The 16,861-nt window shown below is 34.0% G+C and overlaps 1 protein-coding gene across 1 annotated transcript in view; it reads left to right on the top strand.

The window, feature by feature from the left end:
- Window positions 1-6,470: 6,470 nt before the first annotated feature.
- LOC123673246 (focal adhesion kinase 1-like) overlaps window positions 6,471-16,861 on the top strand; it is a 335,822-nt gene continuing 325,431 nt past the window's right edge. Inside the window, exon 1 of the mRNA XM_045607738.1 lies at window positions 6,471-6,622. The gene's annotated coding sequence lies outside the window, so the exon portion shown is untranslated. The remainder of the gene's footprint in view (window positions 6,623-16,861) is intronic.

Genomic DNA, 16,861 nt, shown 5'->3' with positions numbered 1-16,861 from the left:
TCTTTCTCGCTTGTTGGGCTCAACCTTTGGTTAATGTACCCAGTCACAAATTTGTTGGATTTCTCCTAATTTTCCCATATGTATTACATATAATTCACACTCGCATTCATCCTTATGTCAACATACAATTTTCATTTTTTCTCAAAGACTTGAACAACCACTAAACATCCATGCCCTAAACACACTATGAATTATCCTGTAGATACCAATGTGAAGAATACACTAAGAAATGGTAAATGAATTATGTAGATATCTTGTTATTATAATTCCGACCGACATTCATTCATTCATTGTTTCTCGCTTGTTGGGCTCAACCTTTGGTTATGTACCCAGTCACAAATTTGTTGGATTTCTCCTAATTTTCACACATGTATTACATATAATTCACACTCGCATTCATTCCTATGTCAACATACAATTTTTATTTTTTCTCAAAGACTTGAACAACCACTAAACATCCATGCCCTAAACACACTACAAATTATCCTGTAGAAACCAATGTGAAGAATAGACTAAGAAATGGTAAATGAATTATGTAGATATCTTGTTATTATAATTCCGACCGATATTAATTTATTGTTTCTCGCTTGTTGGGCTCAACCTCTGGTTATGTACCCAGTCACAAATTTGTTGGATTTCTCCTAATTTTCCCACATGTATTACACATATAATAATTCACACTCGCATCCATCCTTATGTCAACATACAATTTTTATTTTTTCTCAAAGACTTGAACAACCACTAAACATCCATGCCCTAAACACACTATGAATTATCCTGTAGAAACCAATGTGAAGAATACACTAAGAAGTGGTAAATGAATTATGTAGATATCTTGTTATTATAATTCCGCGCGCAGACCAACTCCGACCGATATTCATTGGGCGCTTTCAGCAGAAAGATCGGTAGCGTAAGTAGCTCCGCTACTGATAAGTAGGTATCAGTTTTGTAACGTTGATTTTCTCTGCTGGACGGGTTGCTCCTTTTTTTGACTGTCAGTTCTGTGGTGCCTTCTTGAAGGTTATGTTATGATTAAAAATAACTTTCTGTTATATTATAGATTTTAATTTCTAAGTTTGCTTTCGCCCTTCGATACTATTACTCTTTTATTGCAACACCCATAGATAAGGCAACACCTTCCAAACATTGATCATGGATTTGAGAGTTATTCCATTCATTTTTGATGACGACGAAGAAATAAATATAATCAATACAATAATTGTACCTGTTCTAGAGTTGGCTGAGCCTTTGCCTAATTTGGAAAGTTAAAATAGAGCATTTATTCCAAAAAATGAAAATTTTTATGGAAATACAATTCCTCTTGACATGGGAGATCTATTCAAAGAACATTTCAGAATATCCCGAACAGCTTTTGATGTATATACTTTATATGTATATATATATTTATTTATTCATTCATTCCTCTCTCCCAAACAGCAAAATCTGCTGGTATCAGAGACTGAGTTTACATAAAAATTTTTAAACAACAATAATTCAGTTTCAAGAAAAAATGAAGCAACAATTCTATATATAAATGAAATCTTCTAATTTTTGCTATTTTAGGATCTTTTCCATATTATCGCTGCAAATTCGAGCGGTCCACATAAAATTCCTTTGGAAAAAAAAAATGTTATTCACACTTTAGATGATCGCAAAGCAGGAATGCTATTTAGCAAGTGGTGACCGCTTTGGGCTTTCTCATGAGTAGAATCCCTGTTCTAAGTTTTTAGGTACAAATATACTTATTGTATTGAACCAAAAGTAATCAAGGAAAAATATATTTTTTTTTCTTCTTCTTCTTCTTCTTAATTTAAGCCTAGGGCTTGTATATTCCACTTTAGTCCTCGGTGGAGGTAGATATCCAGGAGTCTTTCCAGCGCTTAGGGGGTCTGCCGACTGGTCTTCTGGTACCTGGGATTCCGTCTCGAGCTATCCTAGCAATTCTGCCTGCGTCCATTCTGCTGACGTGGTCGTTCCAATATCGTCGTCGCTTTCTTCCCCATTTAGCTATGTCCTGAGTCTGGCATTCCTCTCGGATGGCTGTGTTCCTCTTCCTATCTCTCAGCGTGTATCCAGATATGGTTCTCAGTATCTTCATTTCTGTCGTTCTTAGGATGGATTTTGTCCTCTTGTTGTCTGCTCGAGTTTCTATGCCGTACGTCATGATGGGTCGAACACAAGTTTTGTAGATCCTGGCTTTCGAATGTTTACTCATATGTTTGTTGTTGAATATGACGTCGCGAAGTGCACCGGCAACCCTACATGCTTTATCTGCCTGTTTTTTTTTCAAATCATTTATTTCATACTACAAAACTGGCAAAGAGGCTTTTAGCTAATACACTCATAACTAGTGTAAAACAAACAATATTTATTTATTCATTCAAATTCAACAATAAATGAAATCTTATTTATGCAATTGTAGGATCTTTCCCGTATTATCACAGCAAATTCAAGTGGTCCATATAAAATTAATTTGCGAGTTGATTTTTATATTAGTTCTTTTCTTTTGAGTTGTTAGGTAACAATTTCCTTAATATATCATTCCTTTCTGCCGTCAACCTATTCTTTTCAGCCATCAACCTAGTCTGTTCCTTCAAATCCTTTGATATTTGGGAAAGGAGGTCCAATTGCCTCTCTTCAATTTCAACCATTTTTTTCTATGATCATATAATGATTTATTTCGCGTCTTTTTTTTCTCTTTCTCTTCTGACGTATCATTACTTTCAGATCGAGGTCTTTTTCTAGAATTTGATTCTTTTGAAATGCAGGATGAATCAGGACACTCTGAGGATGATAATGAATGGTCCGATTTTGAAGCGTTCCCCTCAAAGTATTTTTATTTCAATCAAGAGAAACATTAACCTATAACATTTCACGCATTTACTTACCATTTTGAAGTCTCTGATGAATTTGTGGAGTTTCTGTCACACCATAAGTAATATTATTAAAATAATATCTAAAAGTTTCCATCTTTGCTATGTTTGAAATTCAAATTTCGTCCCAAAACAAATGTCACTTGTCACTAACTCAACACGTTACCAAAAAGGAGCTTAAAATAAAATCGCTACCGAAAATGGCGACCGCTCCGTAGCATACGCTCCCTAGCGGAAACTGATCGAACGCGTTCAGCAGAAACTTTATAGAATATTGACAACTGTTCCACAATTGTTGTGTCTGCTGAACGCGCCCATTCATTCATTTTTTCTTGCTTGTTGGGCTCACCTTCAGGTTATGTACCCAGTCACAAATTTGTTGGATTTCTCCTAATTTTTCCACACGTATCACATATAATTCACACTCGCATTCACCTTTATGTCAACATACAATTCTTATTTTTTCTCAAAGACTTGAACAACCACTAAACATCCATGCCCTCACCGGGATTCGAACCCGGACTTTCGGTGCCTCAGTCGAGATCTTTGTCGACCACGCCACAGAAGCTGCTCTGACCGATGTATTTGCAAAGAGCATATAAACATTATAAACTACGTTTCTTTGTTTCAATGTCAACTATGTGAATTATGCAACTTTTGTCATTTTTTCTCACATAAGAACCTTCTCCTAATAATAACAAATACAACAAAAAAAGAATTAGTGAAATCGGTCCAGCCATTCACGCGTGATGCCGTGACCAAGGGAAAAAGGGATTCATTTATATATATATATAGATATAGAATCCAAAAACAGTTAGAAATATATATAGTAGAATAAACAATGAAGCATATATGTCGATGAATTTCAGTATAAGCAGGGGAAATGTAACGGGGCATCATACATTTCAACATTTTCAAGGTATGATACAAGAGAACAGATAAAAACTTCAGCAAAAACTCTGGCTCCCCGTATAGGTGTAGTTATCAGAAATGTACGAGTATCTCGAAGTACCTTTCACACGGTGAGACGTACGGCTCTCGCTCATAAGCGAGATCCTTTTCCGGTTCTACATTCAACTCTCGTGAGATTTTATTATCGCGGTGTCACACATGTGTGCGGCTGGAGTAAAATTAAGAAAACAACTTGTTGTATTTTTGGATATGTTCGTATGGAATACATAAACAAGTGATTGAATGTTGAATATGAATCATTTCAAATCTTCATTCATTCAAAAATTCATTTATGGAAAAAACGAAGGAGACGAATAATGTTTTTAGTTTCATAAGGAGATTAATATTCTGCGAAGAAAATATATATCCCCCTTTTAAAAAATATACTTACTCAGCCCTTATATAGATAAAACTTCATGTTCATATTGAATATCTGCATCCGATGTCCCGCTGAAAACTAAGAAACTTTAATTTGATTTTTTTTGAAAAGTCTATTCGTACTGTCCGTAGGAAGTTATTCATTTCATTATATTCTTTATATTATTATAGGGGAGCTTTCAGAATGGGACTCCATGTATATAATTATTCTTTGCATGTTCATTTCATTGAATTCCTCCTAATTGGCTGGACGGATTTCGATGAAATTTTGTATGTATGTTCAAGTGGATTCGAGAATGGGTTTGGATCCACGTTTTTTTCATAATTTTTCTCTAATTAATTTTCAATCAATCCGATTTTTTTTTTGCCGAATCCACTTGAACACACAAAAATCAAAATCCGTCCAACCGTTTAGGAGGAGTCTAGTCAAATACATACTGTACAGGACAACCTCTGTCAGGACCGCTAGTATTATCTTGCTGGGTAGGCAGACCAATAATAGTGGTACCTACTTACTAAAAATTATGCCTATTCAAGTTGTTTCAGAGCTAAATAATTCATTATTTACTTTGTCAGTTCCGATGCTATGTATGATATTCATATGTAGACGGTACCTGATCATTCAAAGAATTCTATACAATAGAAAAATGTATTTAACGTGGTTGGAATGAATAAATACAATTCCAACCTACCATATTTTCAAATATGAATTCATTTCTCAGTATCCAATTTTTTTTCAATTTAAATTAACGTGTCTCGACATATGCTACAATATACTATTCCATTACAGGTAATAATTTTTATAAAATATTTACAAGTATTTACAGAAAAGGAGGCGTTGTAGTAAAATTACATCAATCAAATATGATTGTACAATTGACATTCTTTAAGAAATTTTAGTGTTGCTGAGCTGAGATTGTCCTTTAAATTTTTCAAATAATGAATTTTCCCTAAACTGATTCAACAGGAGTTATAACTTCCGGTTTTTCTCTAAGAAATTCTTTTGAGAAAGAAGAATATACAGTGTTTCTATCACCTATTATTCTAGTGGAGGCGGAAGAGATTAGTTTGAAATCTTAAATGGCAACCCCTAAGTTATATCCAATTCGTATGTATTCCATCCTATTGTTTCTGACTAAATTACATCTCATTCGGTACTTTGAATTTCTACATATGGCCTTTTTATTGATCAAGCTTGAAATGCCGCCTCTGAATTTTGTCCGAGGCGAATGCCTACCCTGCCTACTGCCTAGCGACGGCCCTGTTTCCTATATAAGAAACAAGCTCGAGATGCATGAGACGTGACGGCTCTCGCTCATGAGCTGTGACAACTCATGACTCATCGTGTGAAAGCGCCGTTGTAATCTTTGCATTTCGATCCGTCGATGTGACTCTCGCTCATAGCGAGAGATGTACTTCTCAGTGCTGTAATGAACTCATTACAGCATCGTTTTCAGTTATATTTTTCGTTTTGTGGTTATCTATAGTTGACAATACAATATAATTTGGATATAGTGAAATGAAATGATTTGCAACATTATTCGCAAATCGCAATATATCTTAATTCTGATGGTGTTAAATCGATTTCGTCAGACAAAATTCACGAATTTAATGCGTAAATGTAAATAATTTCAAAATCGAAACGTACGATTCATATTCAAATTCCGTAATCTCTCAATTTTCGTAACAGTCACACCAACTGCCAAGATATAATACAAAAGTCACTAGGATATATACATAATCTGAATTTTTCATTGAATTTCTTCAATATTCCACAAAACTTGACTGAAATAGAGAAAATATCGTCTAATACTCGTTGCAGAAGACAATTCCAACACTCATGCGTTCGAAAACTCGATCCTTCGTCGCTCGTTTTCGAATTTCGCATTCGTGTTGTAATAGGAGCCCATTCTGCAACTTGTGTTAGAATATACTATTGACCTTCGAAGTTTACTCTTGTTGAGTTTCTGTTTTCAGAATTTATTTGTAGTTTGAGATTAGAGATCATAACTAACATGGTGAGTTATGGATTATTTGCGATAAAACATTATTAATAGGATTACAAATAAACGATAATATATGCTGTATTGTTTTCCACTATTCAGTTATCGAGAGTAAAAATACTCCATAACATCAGTGGCATTGTCAAATATTGGGTGAAATGCCTAAAGCATCGGCATACCGTTTATTCTGGCTGAGTAACGTGACCCCCCGACGTAACAACGGCAACTTCTAGCATTGCGGCCTCATAGATTTAGAACTGAAGGCTATGGTTGATCATCTGTCAGTTGTTTCTACTGATGTCTCCTATTAGAATTAATTATCTAGTTTGAGTTTTCAGTATTGTTATGTGATGATGTGCTGAATGATACATTTATATATAATAGTTTAAAATTAAATATTTCTAGTGATTCAAATATGTAAGTAGTGTTGTATCATAAGCCAATATTTTGTCATTTATTCTTCGAAAATATCTAGGCAATACCAAGATCTATTTTACACTTCCAAAAAGTAATTTTTTACTTACCCCGTAGTTCTGGAGTAAATTGATTCATTTAAAAATGAAGCAGTTATTCTTTCAATGGTCAATAATTCATGGGTATAAATAAATGAGTGGTCTACTCCACTATATATTTAATTTATGCACTATGCATTTCGGCAAGGTAACTTGCCATCATCAGGTGCTCTAAAATCAAACATTTAATTTTAATTGTTAAACATTATAACTCGTTATTAGTGTGATTCCTGATGATTTTATTTGTTTTTATTTCATCTTGCTCATGTTACATCCTTGACGTCTTAACAACTGTCTCGGTAGGTTATAATTTATTTAATTTGTGATCCTTTCATTTGTTTGATACATTTGTTTGATTTTAGAGCACCTGATGATAGCAAGTTACCTTGCCGAAATGCATAGTGCATAAATTAAATATATAGTGGAGTAGACCACTTATTTATTTATACCTATTATCAATAACTCCACTCATGGACTATTACCAGAATGAATAATTCAATTGATTATTCGATAAGATAGTCAACTTGAATTGGACTAGGTTTCTCTTAGTTAAAACAAGTAAAATATTTCAACATTATATAGTTATGTGGGTGAATTGACATTTCATTCTTGATCTCAAAAAGAAGTGTTACATCTCTAAATGGAGATACCCAATCATGGGAAATTATGAGAATATTTTTAATTACAAAGTATGAGCTTGAGAAAGAGATTGAAGAGTGTAACCTCAATATTGAAAACAGGAATATTTGTATCCTTTTAGTAACTCAAAAAGGTTGATGCATATTTAAGAGATTAAAAAATTTTTTAGGGTTCTTCAAAGTTTTGCAAACTCAAATGATACCAGTCAAGAATCTGTGTCGACAGATTTCTTGTTGGCTAATTTGTCGATGCCAAAATTGTTGCTCCGATATTTTTTTTCAACAACAGGAATACTCTTCTTTGAATTTCTTTCATTCACTTGAAAATATGTATACTCCATATATAAATATCGTTTACACAATCTCTGTTTTATAGCATTCACATGCTGTGCAATCTTGTTCATACTATGTGACTGCTTCCTCTTGGAATGTAGATTGATATTGATATGATTACTGAAATTCAGTTTTCATGTGAATAATTTATATGCTATTTGAACTAGCTCTTTATCTATTGAACAAAATTTTTATGGCACATAACTACAGCAGGGTTGCCATGTTGCTTCATTGAAAATATCTCAGGCGATGCCAAATATTCCCCCAAAACTATGATATTATTCGAAAAATCCCCGAAATTTTCAAATGTTGATTTGAAACATTACTGAACCTCAATAATTGTAAAAATAATTTTTTCATTTCTCAAAAACAATATTTTATGACCATATTTAATGCATGAAATACACAAAATATAATGAAATAAATGTTTAATTACTCTTAATACAAAAAACCTATATGAAAAATGATCATTAGGCACTGAAAGCAATGAAATTATGGTTAATATCTGAAAATATGTCTAGAGCAGAACTCTTTTGTGAACTAGTTTGAAACATGATTATATTAAAATTATTTATCTTTCCTTGGGTGGACTCAAAGATTCACTTATCATTAAATGAAATCGAACTCTCAGAACTGCTTCTGTGCTTGAAATGGACAATCTATTCCCAAATTATCTTAAATAATGTTGACTGAAGAAAATGCTCTTTTTGCAGTTGAATTTGAAAAATGGAGAAGGAAGATTGCATACTTGTCCAAACCCTGCCTCTTCTAGAGCATTTTTATTTTGAAAAACCTAAATCACAAATTTTCCTGGAACCTCAGTCTTTTTCCAATCGATACAATGAAGACTCCCACTAACTTTCAAGGAAATAACGAGTTAGGAGAATCCCGTTTGCATTATGTATAAGGCAAGAGTTCAGAATAAAGGGGAAGATGCTTTATTGAGTCCAAGCAATGGTCCACAGACTTGTCAGCCTTTATCTTGATTCGTTGAGCCATAATTTTGTTCAAGAGTAGTTATTTTCATTTATAAATAGTAATGAAGTTTAGCAAACAATTTGACATATAAATAATATTAAATTTGAATATTTTTCCCCCAACAGTTCCCACTGAAAACACAAACTCCCAAAAAAATACCCCATGGAATATATATGTTCTTCACTGCATTTCACTAATACTGGTAACTATTCTATATGATAAAATTTCGAAATTGACAATCTGGTATGGTGTATTATTAAATCTTATTCAAATTTTGTGAAATCCCATTCTGAATTTTGGTTTCTGAAGAATCATGTACTATTCATAATCCATCATTGAGTTCTAGTCTTGAGAATTTGATATCCTTATTCATAACAAACTTTCTGACTTACTAGTGGATAGTTTGCTTATATAAAGCAAGTTCTAAGCAATTGTTGTGGTTTTTTCAAATTTTTGCTATTGTACTTCTGTTTTCTCCAATGCTAATTTGGGCATTTATGTCTCTAGGTAAATAACTCTTGTTAGTTCATCTTTATTTCTATTTGATAGAATAGTAATCTATTTGTGGACTATTCAGTATATGATATTGGGGCTTCATTATTGACATATTTTCCTATAGGTGCTTCTCAGTCAGGTACATATCACTCTGGGGCTTGACATGGAGCTTTATGCCTCCAATACGCATGGAACACATCAAAACCTAACTGTCAAATTACCATGAAAAAACTGGCAAATATAATAAAAATCTGTGAAAATTCAAATGTTTTTACATTATTTTTGTCAAATCAATATGAATTTTCATCAAGTAGGGACTTAATCCATTTCATAAATATAACAAGTTTGGCATTTCACAACTATCAGTATGTAATGCCACCCACATATATTCAGGCGATGCATCATTGAAAAAAAGGCAGCTTGAGTGCTAGATGTGATTTCTTAGATGATTTTGAGATTGAGATCTGTTGGAAAAAATGTTACTGAATTGGAGAATATATGATCTGGAATCATCCTTGTAATAGGCGATTATATCTTCAATTTGGATGTTTAGTTTATGGTGTTTGGAATATTTCTGGGAAATACGTTTTATACATTATTATGAAAATTTTCTTCCACAAGGCCCATCTCTTGTATTGAATTTACCCTGAAGATCTGAGGGGTATGACATCATTTCTATATCTTGAGTCATTATCTGAGATTTCTATCTGTTAGGATTCGCTTCCCGACGATTAGTTAACTGTTGGACTTACACGAAGAAAAGCAAGAAGATCCTTTACCCTCGAATAACAATTGGGTATAGATTCCTTTTCATTTTGTGAACAATATCTTATTGTCTTTCATTAGGGTTCTAGTGCCTTGTTGAATTTGTGAATTCTAGTGCTGGATATCTTTTAGCATACTAGTGCCTGATAACAGTCTGGAATTTTAGTGCCTGGATACGTTCAGGAATTCTAGAGTCTGGTATATGGTACGATTCGAGTTTGTGGTACATTATTTTCTGGTATATGGTGGTAAATTACTGGTACAGTTCTGGCGGATGGTATATTTTGATTATGGTACAGTTCGAGTGCATAGTATATTGCTGGCATATGGTATAGCTCTAGTAGATGGTAAATTCTACGTATTGAGATCTCACTGTTAGATTGGCTGTCAACCTTCAATATTGATTTTGATTCAGGTAACCAGTGCTTTAATCAGTATTGTATTGAAATTTGACTTTGGAAGAAACGATTTAATTTACTGATGGTGAATCAGTCATTTGAATAGAAGTTAACGGTTTTATTATTAATTTTATTTCCATTGGTAGTTATATTAAAATATATTAAATAAAGGTTGTTTCATTCTGATTATATCCTTTGGAAATTGTAAACAGTTTGAGGTGAGTTGCACTTCACTAACTAGCCATTTATTTTCTTTTAACAACTACATACTTGTGTATCCCTTCAGGAGTTGTGACTTGAATTTATTTTTACCTTATTCAACCAACTATTTTATACCAGCCAATTATAACAACCACTGTATTTGTGTATTCCTTCAGGATCTGACCGGTGTGAATTTAGCAGACCGTTTCCAGCAGACTGTTTGACGGAAACTCCCGAAGGCGGTGACCAGTGGCGTGCGGCAAAAAACTATTTATTATGAAAATATTCACTAGATCGGATAGAAATTTAGGAAGTAGGTTCCGTATAGTATTCACAGTGTTCGTTAGAGGAAATATTGATTTTCTATAAACCTCGGGATATTTTAGCAACGTTTTTATTCAAATTATCATATGTCCAACTTGAAAAATTCATATCTACGAAAGTACGAGTCGGAGCATAACCATATTTGAAAGGTATATTACTATTAGCCATGTGAATATACTGTGAAAAGATTATTAACTTCCCTTTGGATCCAGGGGTAATTTTTTCAACCCTTATAATTCGAAAATTCGTAACTTCGGAAATACGCGTCGGAGCACAACCATATTTGGAATGTAGATTACTATTAGCGATGTGAATAAATTCTGAAAAAATGATTGACTTCCCTTGGGATCCAGGGGTAGTTTTTCCAACCCTTAAATTTCGAAAATTCGTAACTTCGGAAATACGCTTCGGAGCATAACCATATTTGAAAGGTATATTACTATTAGCCATGTGAATATACTGTAAAAAGATTATTAACTTCCCTTGCGATCCAGGGGTAATTTTTTCAACCCTTATACTTCGAAAATTCGTAACTTCGGAAATATGAGTCGGAGCATAACCATATTTGGAATGTAGATTACTATTAGCGATGTGAATAAACTGTAAAAAAATGATTGACTTCCCTTGGTATCTAGGGGAAGTTTTTCCAACCCTTAAATTTCGAAAACTCGTATCTTCGGAAATACGCGTCGGAGCATAACCATATTTGGAATGTAGATTACTATTAGCGATGTGAATGAACTGTAGAAAAATGATTGACTTTCCTTGGGATCCAGAGGTAGTTTTTCCATCCCTTAAATTTCGAAAATTCGTAACTTCGGAAATACGCGTCGGAGCATAACCATATTTGGAATGTAGATTACTATTAGCTATGTCAATGAACTGTGAAAAAATGATTGACTTCCCTAGGGATCCAGGGCTAATAGCTTTTTGTTTATTGTTGAAAAACCTAATCTCAATCGATACAACTTCATTAGTCAAATTCACTCAGGGTTGAAAAAACTAGCCCTGGATCCCTAGGGAAGTCAATCATTTTTTCACAGTTCATTCACATCGCTAATAGTGATCTACATTCCAAATATGGTTATGCTCCGACGCGTATTTCCGAAGTTACGACTTTTCGAAGTATAAGGGTTGAAAAAACTACTAACTAGGGAAGTTAATAATCTTTTCACAGTGTATTCACATGGCTAAAAGTAATCTACATTGCGAACACTGTTATGCTCTGACGCGTATTTCCGAAGTTACGAATTTTCGAAATTTAAGGGATGGAAAAACTACCCCTGGATCCCAAGGAAAGTCAATCATTTTTTCACAGTGTATTCACATCGCTAATAGCAATCTACATTCCAAATATGGTTATTCTTCGACTCGTACTTTCGTAGATATGAATTTTTCAAATTGGACAGATGATAATTTGAATAAAAACGTTGCTAAAAATATCCCGAGGTCTGTAGAAAATCAATATTTCCTCCAACGATTACTCTGAATACTATACGGAAGCTACTTCTGCTGGAAAAGGTCTGCTAAGTTTACACCGGTCAGGATCTGTGGTTGAGGTCAATCTTATTGTTTAACTCGGTAATTTGTCTGGTTTATTATCTGATATATTTGGAGTTTGTTGAGCTCCATTCAGGTTTAGTTTTGGTACTGAAATTTGAGGTTTAGCCTAAGCCGAGTGTGGGCTGATATAAGGTTTCTGTTTTCAGGATTAGGTTAGGTATTATAGTTTTTAGGAGGCCCTTCTGGCATTAAGTGTTGATATAGAATAGAATAGAATAACTTTATTCACCAATAATAACCGTTTACACAGTGAAAATGGGAAAAGTCACACACTACAAAAAAGAAATACATATTCTGATACATATAATAAAAGAATTAACATTCAATGTTACTTTCCATAAATACATTAATAGTATATGGCTCTAGCCGTAGCAAGAGGCTGTAGATCTCTTTTAGAAAGGATTTGAAATTTTTATTTTTTGAATTTTGATTGGAAGTTTGTTGAAAAGTTTTAAGCACATATATGTACAATTCCTTCCAGTTAAAGATAAACCATGTTGCGGATATATAAAATATTGGTGTCTTGTCCGATAGGCATTACTTTTCCTGAACTTATCAAAAAAGTTTTCATGTTGGAAAAGGAACTGCAGACATTTATAAATATAGATACCCGAAAGCGTGAGCATATTATTCTTCCTGAATATTCCACAGCAGGATTCGCGATATTTCAAGCCAAAAAGAGCCCTAACCGCCATCTTCTGAAGGCGAAATAACGACACCGAAATGCCGACCATTTCCCCAGAAAACGACTCCATAGCTCATCACCGACTGAAAATTGGAGAAATAGACAGCCTTCAAAAATTCCAAGCTGAGTTCGGACCTCAATACCCGTAAAACAAATACTGTTTTGCACAGTTCATCAATGTGCTCAGTCCATTCCAGATGATTGTCATTACGGATGCCCAAGAATTTGGTAGTTGCCTGGGGACAGATGTTTTCACCCGATAGTTTAAGCTGTTGGTTTGTATCCACTGTTCTAAGTTTGTGTGCGAAGAGGACAAATTCCGTCTTATCTACATTGAGATGAAGATTATTCAATGTGCACCATTCTTGCACAGATTGATAAGTGTATTCAAGAAGGTCCTGAATGTCTTGACGATTTTTTCCGCATATGAGATTATTTGAGTCATCAGCAAAGTTGACGAATGCAATTAGAAGTTGAGAAATTAAACTATAATTTCTCTCAATGAATGCGGATAGAACATGTTTAACGATATTAGGAATATCATTTATGTATACAACAAAGAGCAGTGGGCCAAGAACACTGCCCTGTATCACACCTTGCTCAATGATCGATTCCACGGACGTATACTCAGCACCATAAATGATAATAGATACATGTTGGGAACGTTCACTGAGGTAACTCTCAAAAAACTTAAGTTGTGCATCTCGTATGCCATATGCCTCGAGTTTCACCTGCAATATTTTGTGATTTACTGAATCAAACGCCTTCGAAAAATCCAAAAAGAATCCTAGCATCTGTTCATCCATCTCCAAACCTTCAGTTATCATCTCGACTAATTTGTAGTTCGCTGTCTCGGTGTTTTTTCCCTTTATAAAACCATGTTGTTGTTCATTTAAAACCTTTAACTTCCTAAAGAAACTTAGCAGTCTATTGACCATAATTTTTTCGAATATTGTCGAAAAGTTACTGAGGAGACTTATAGGTCTGTAGTTATTAATATCGTTTGGATCATTCTTCTTATGAATAGGTTTTATCACCGCAATCTTAAGCATGTCCGGGAATACACCATATTGGAAACTATTATTCAAGATATGCCGTAATGGATGAGAAATTAGTGAGATAGTTCCTTTTATTACTCTCGTTGGAATACCGTCATAGCCTACGCTTGTCTTGTTCGCTAAGTTTTTTACTACCTTCAGTAGTTCATCATCAGTCACCTCGAACATAAAAAAAGAATGGTCCAGACGAGCAACTGTTTTCAATGCGTCAGGAATATCGGTATGTTGATGTTGGTTTAACGGGTTTCGAAACAAAAGTCCAAAATCTTCGACTAGTTGCTGAGGCGTATTCATATTATTAAACTGAGGTTTCGTCTGTACCCTGCATGTTTTTTTATTGACAATTGACCAAATCGTTTTTGATTTATTTGCTGAATTTTCGTATTTATGTCGATAATAACTCTGCCTTCTTTCTCTAAGTGCAATATCGTATGATTTTTCAATATTTTTATTTTTTGTACAACCCAAGAACAGATGAATAAATACTGGCAACAGTATAAACCGCATTGAGTGGATTTTTGATATTTTCTATATCAGTGTTCTGTGGAAAATGATTCCTGTTACTATTTCTAATTATTTTTACTGGAAAGCATCTTTCGAATTCTTCCTTATAGGTTCGGAAAAACAATATCCATTGTGAATTTACTTCTTCTGAAGGAAGTTCGAACAAACCTTGCCAATCGTGACCTGCTAGTTTGTGGCAAAATTCGGGAATTTTTATTTCATTAATAGGACGAGTTGTTATTGTTTCAATTTTTTCATGCATGTTTGTTGAATGTTTGAATAAGACAATCTGGGCTAGATGATCCGAAAGATGGGGATTTTCGCAATGTCCATAAGAGGAAGCAACATTAGCAATCACGTTATCAATACATGCTGCTTTTCGTGTTGGATCATTTATAATTAATCGGGAATTGAAGGAATTGATTATTGAGATTAAAATTTTTTTGTTTACATCTCTCGAACATTCCTCGAAATAAACATTAAAATCTCCGGTGATAAAAAAAGATATGTTTTTGTTCAATAGGTTTTGCATCATTATAATGAATTTCTCGAAAAACAGATCCACATTACCGGATGCTGACGGTGATCTATAAATCGAAACAACGATTGGCTTATTGTCGATGTTTATCATAACAGCAGAACATTCAAAAGATAATGGCACGCTCATATGTACTAAATCTGTCATCTCTCTAGAAAGACCTGCTAGACGGTCACAGATATAAACAGCGGTACCACCATGTTCACCGACATCCCGACAGAAAGATGACATTAATTGAAAGTTAGGAATACAATATGCTGGTAGTTCAATATTTGATTTCCAGTGCTTCGTGACAGCAAGGAAGTGACAATTATGATTGTTTACAAAAAAATCTAATCGACTTAAACTATTTCCTATGGACTGAACGTTAATATGAATCAATTTGAAGGTGGTTTCTTGAATAGATGGAACAAAAAATTATTAATTCTTGTACCCTCCGGCCATAAATCTGGATTCTTTACCTTGTCGGAATCTGCAGACATCACGGATATCTCAAATGACGAATATTCTTCTGGACGGTTTGATCGAAGTCTGGTACATTTAACTTCTTTGAAAGAATGGTCAGTCAGATACTTGATGATTTTTTCAGGATTTAGTTTTGGGTCTAGGTTACTGACGTGTATGTGTGAAAGAGATGTAATCGCTTTGAATTCTTCAGTTTTTCCCAATATACCATATTTACGTATCTTCCGCTTTCTTTTCGGGATGAAAGTAGTAAATTCATCATTTGTTGTTATCGTTCTGTTTCCATCCTTGGGTTCGGAATTACCTGTTCCTGCAGATAACCCTGTTGATTCAACGGTCGTTGACTTCAAGGTAGGATTTTTATTGACTAGATCTTCAACTTTAGACGTTGATTTTTTACCCACAACTTCATTGTAAGGTTCCACTTCCCCGCGAATAGTATCGCTGATCAAAGTAAAATTGCTTTTATCATTCTTTATTTGCATCTCGCGAAGCAAGTCTTTAAGATGAAGATTTTCTTCTCGCAAGGCATAAACTTCATTACGCAGCTCACCGATGACATCGAAGAGTTCCCTCCCCAAATTTTCTTCAATTGAGGATTTAATAACAGCAGGTATCATTTTCATACATTCCTTAATCAATTCTGGGAAGATGTATTTGATAGCATCAGCATTACAAGTTGAGGTTAAGTTTGATGTTGTACATAGTTTGCATTTCCATGATTTAATTTCACCTGATTTTTTTCATTTTATCCAGATCAGATGACTTGAGTCCTAAACAATCTACATGATTTAGGTGTAGATTATTATTGCTTATATATATATATATATATATATATATATATATATATATATATATATATATATATATATATATGGATAAGGACAGTCCCTCTCAGAGAATTACTAACCGTAGACACGTGTTTCGGGCTTTCGGCCCTCATCAGTACGGTGATCAAGTGTTAGGATGTGCAACACTTGAAAGAAACCACAAATGGACTGCTGGCTTCTGTTGTTGACTCTGTTTCTTTGTTGTTTCTTTCAAGTGTTGCACATCCTAACACTTGTTATAACATATATATATTTTTTTTTTTTTTTTTTTTTTTTTTTTTTTCCCTTCACACTTTCGTGGTTATATAGGATCAACCGGGTGGGAGCACCAAGGTAAAAATCCTGTCGTCACCTATATATATATATATA

Source organism: Harmonia axyridis, chromosome 1 (genome assembly GCF_914767665.1).
Source record: "Harmonia axyridis chromosome 1, icHarAxyr1.1, whole genome shotgun sequence".
Taxonomy (NCBI): domain Eukaryota; kingdom Metazoa; phylum Arthropoda; class Insecta; order Coleoptera; family Coccinellidae; genus Harmonia; species Harmonia axyridis.
Note: the sequence above shows the minus strand (reverse complement) of the source record. Positions and strands in the feature narration are given on the sequence as shown.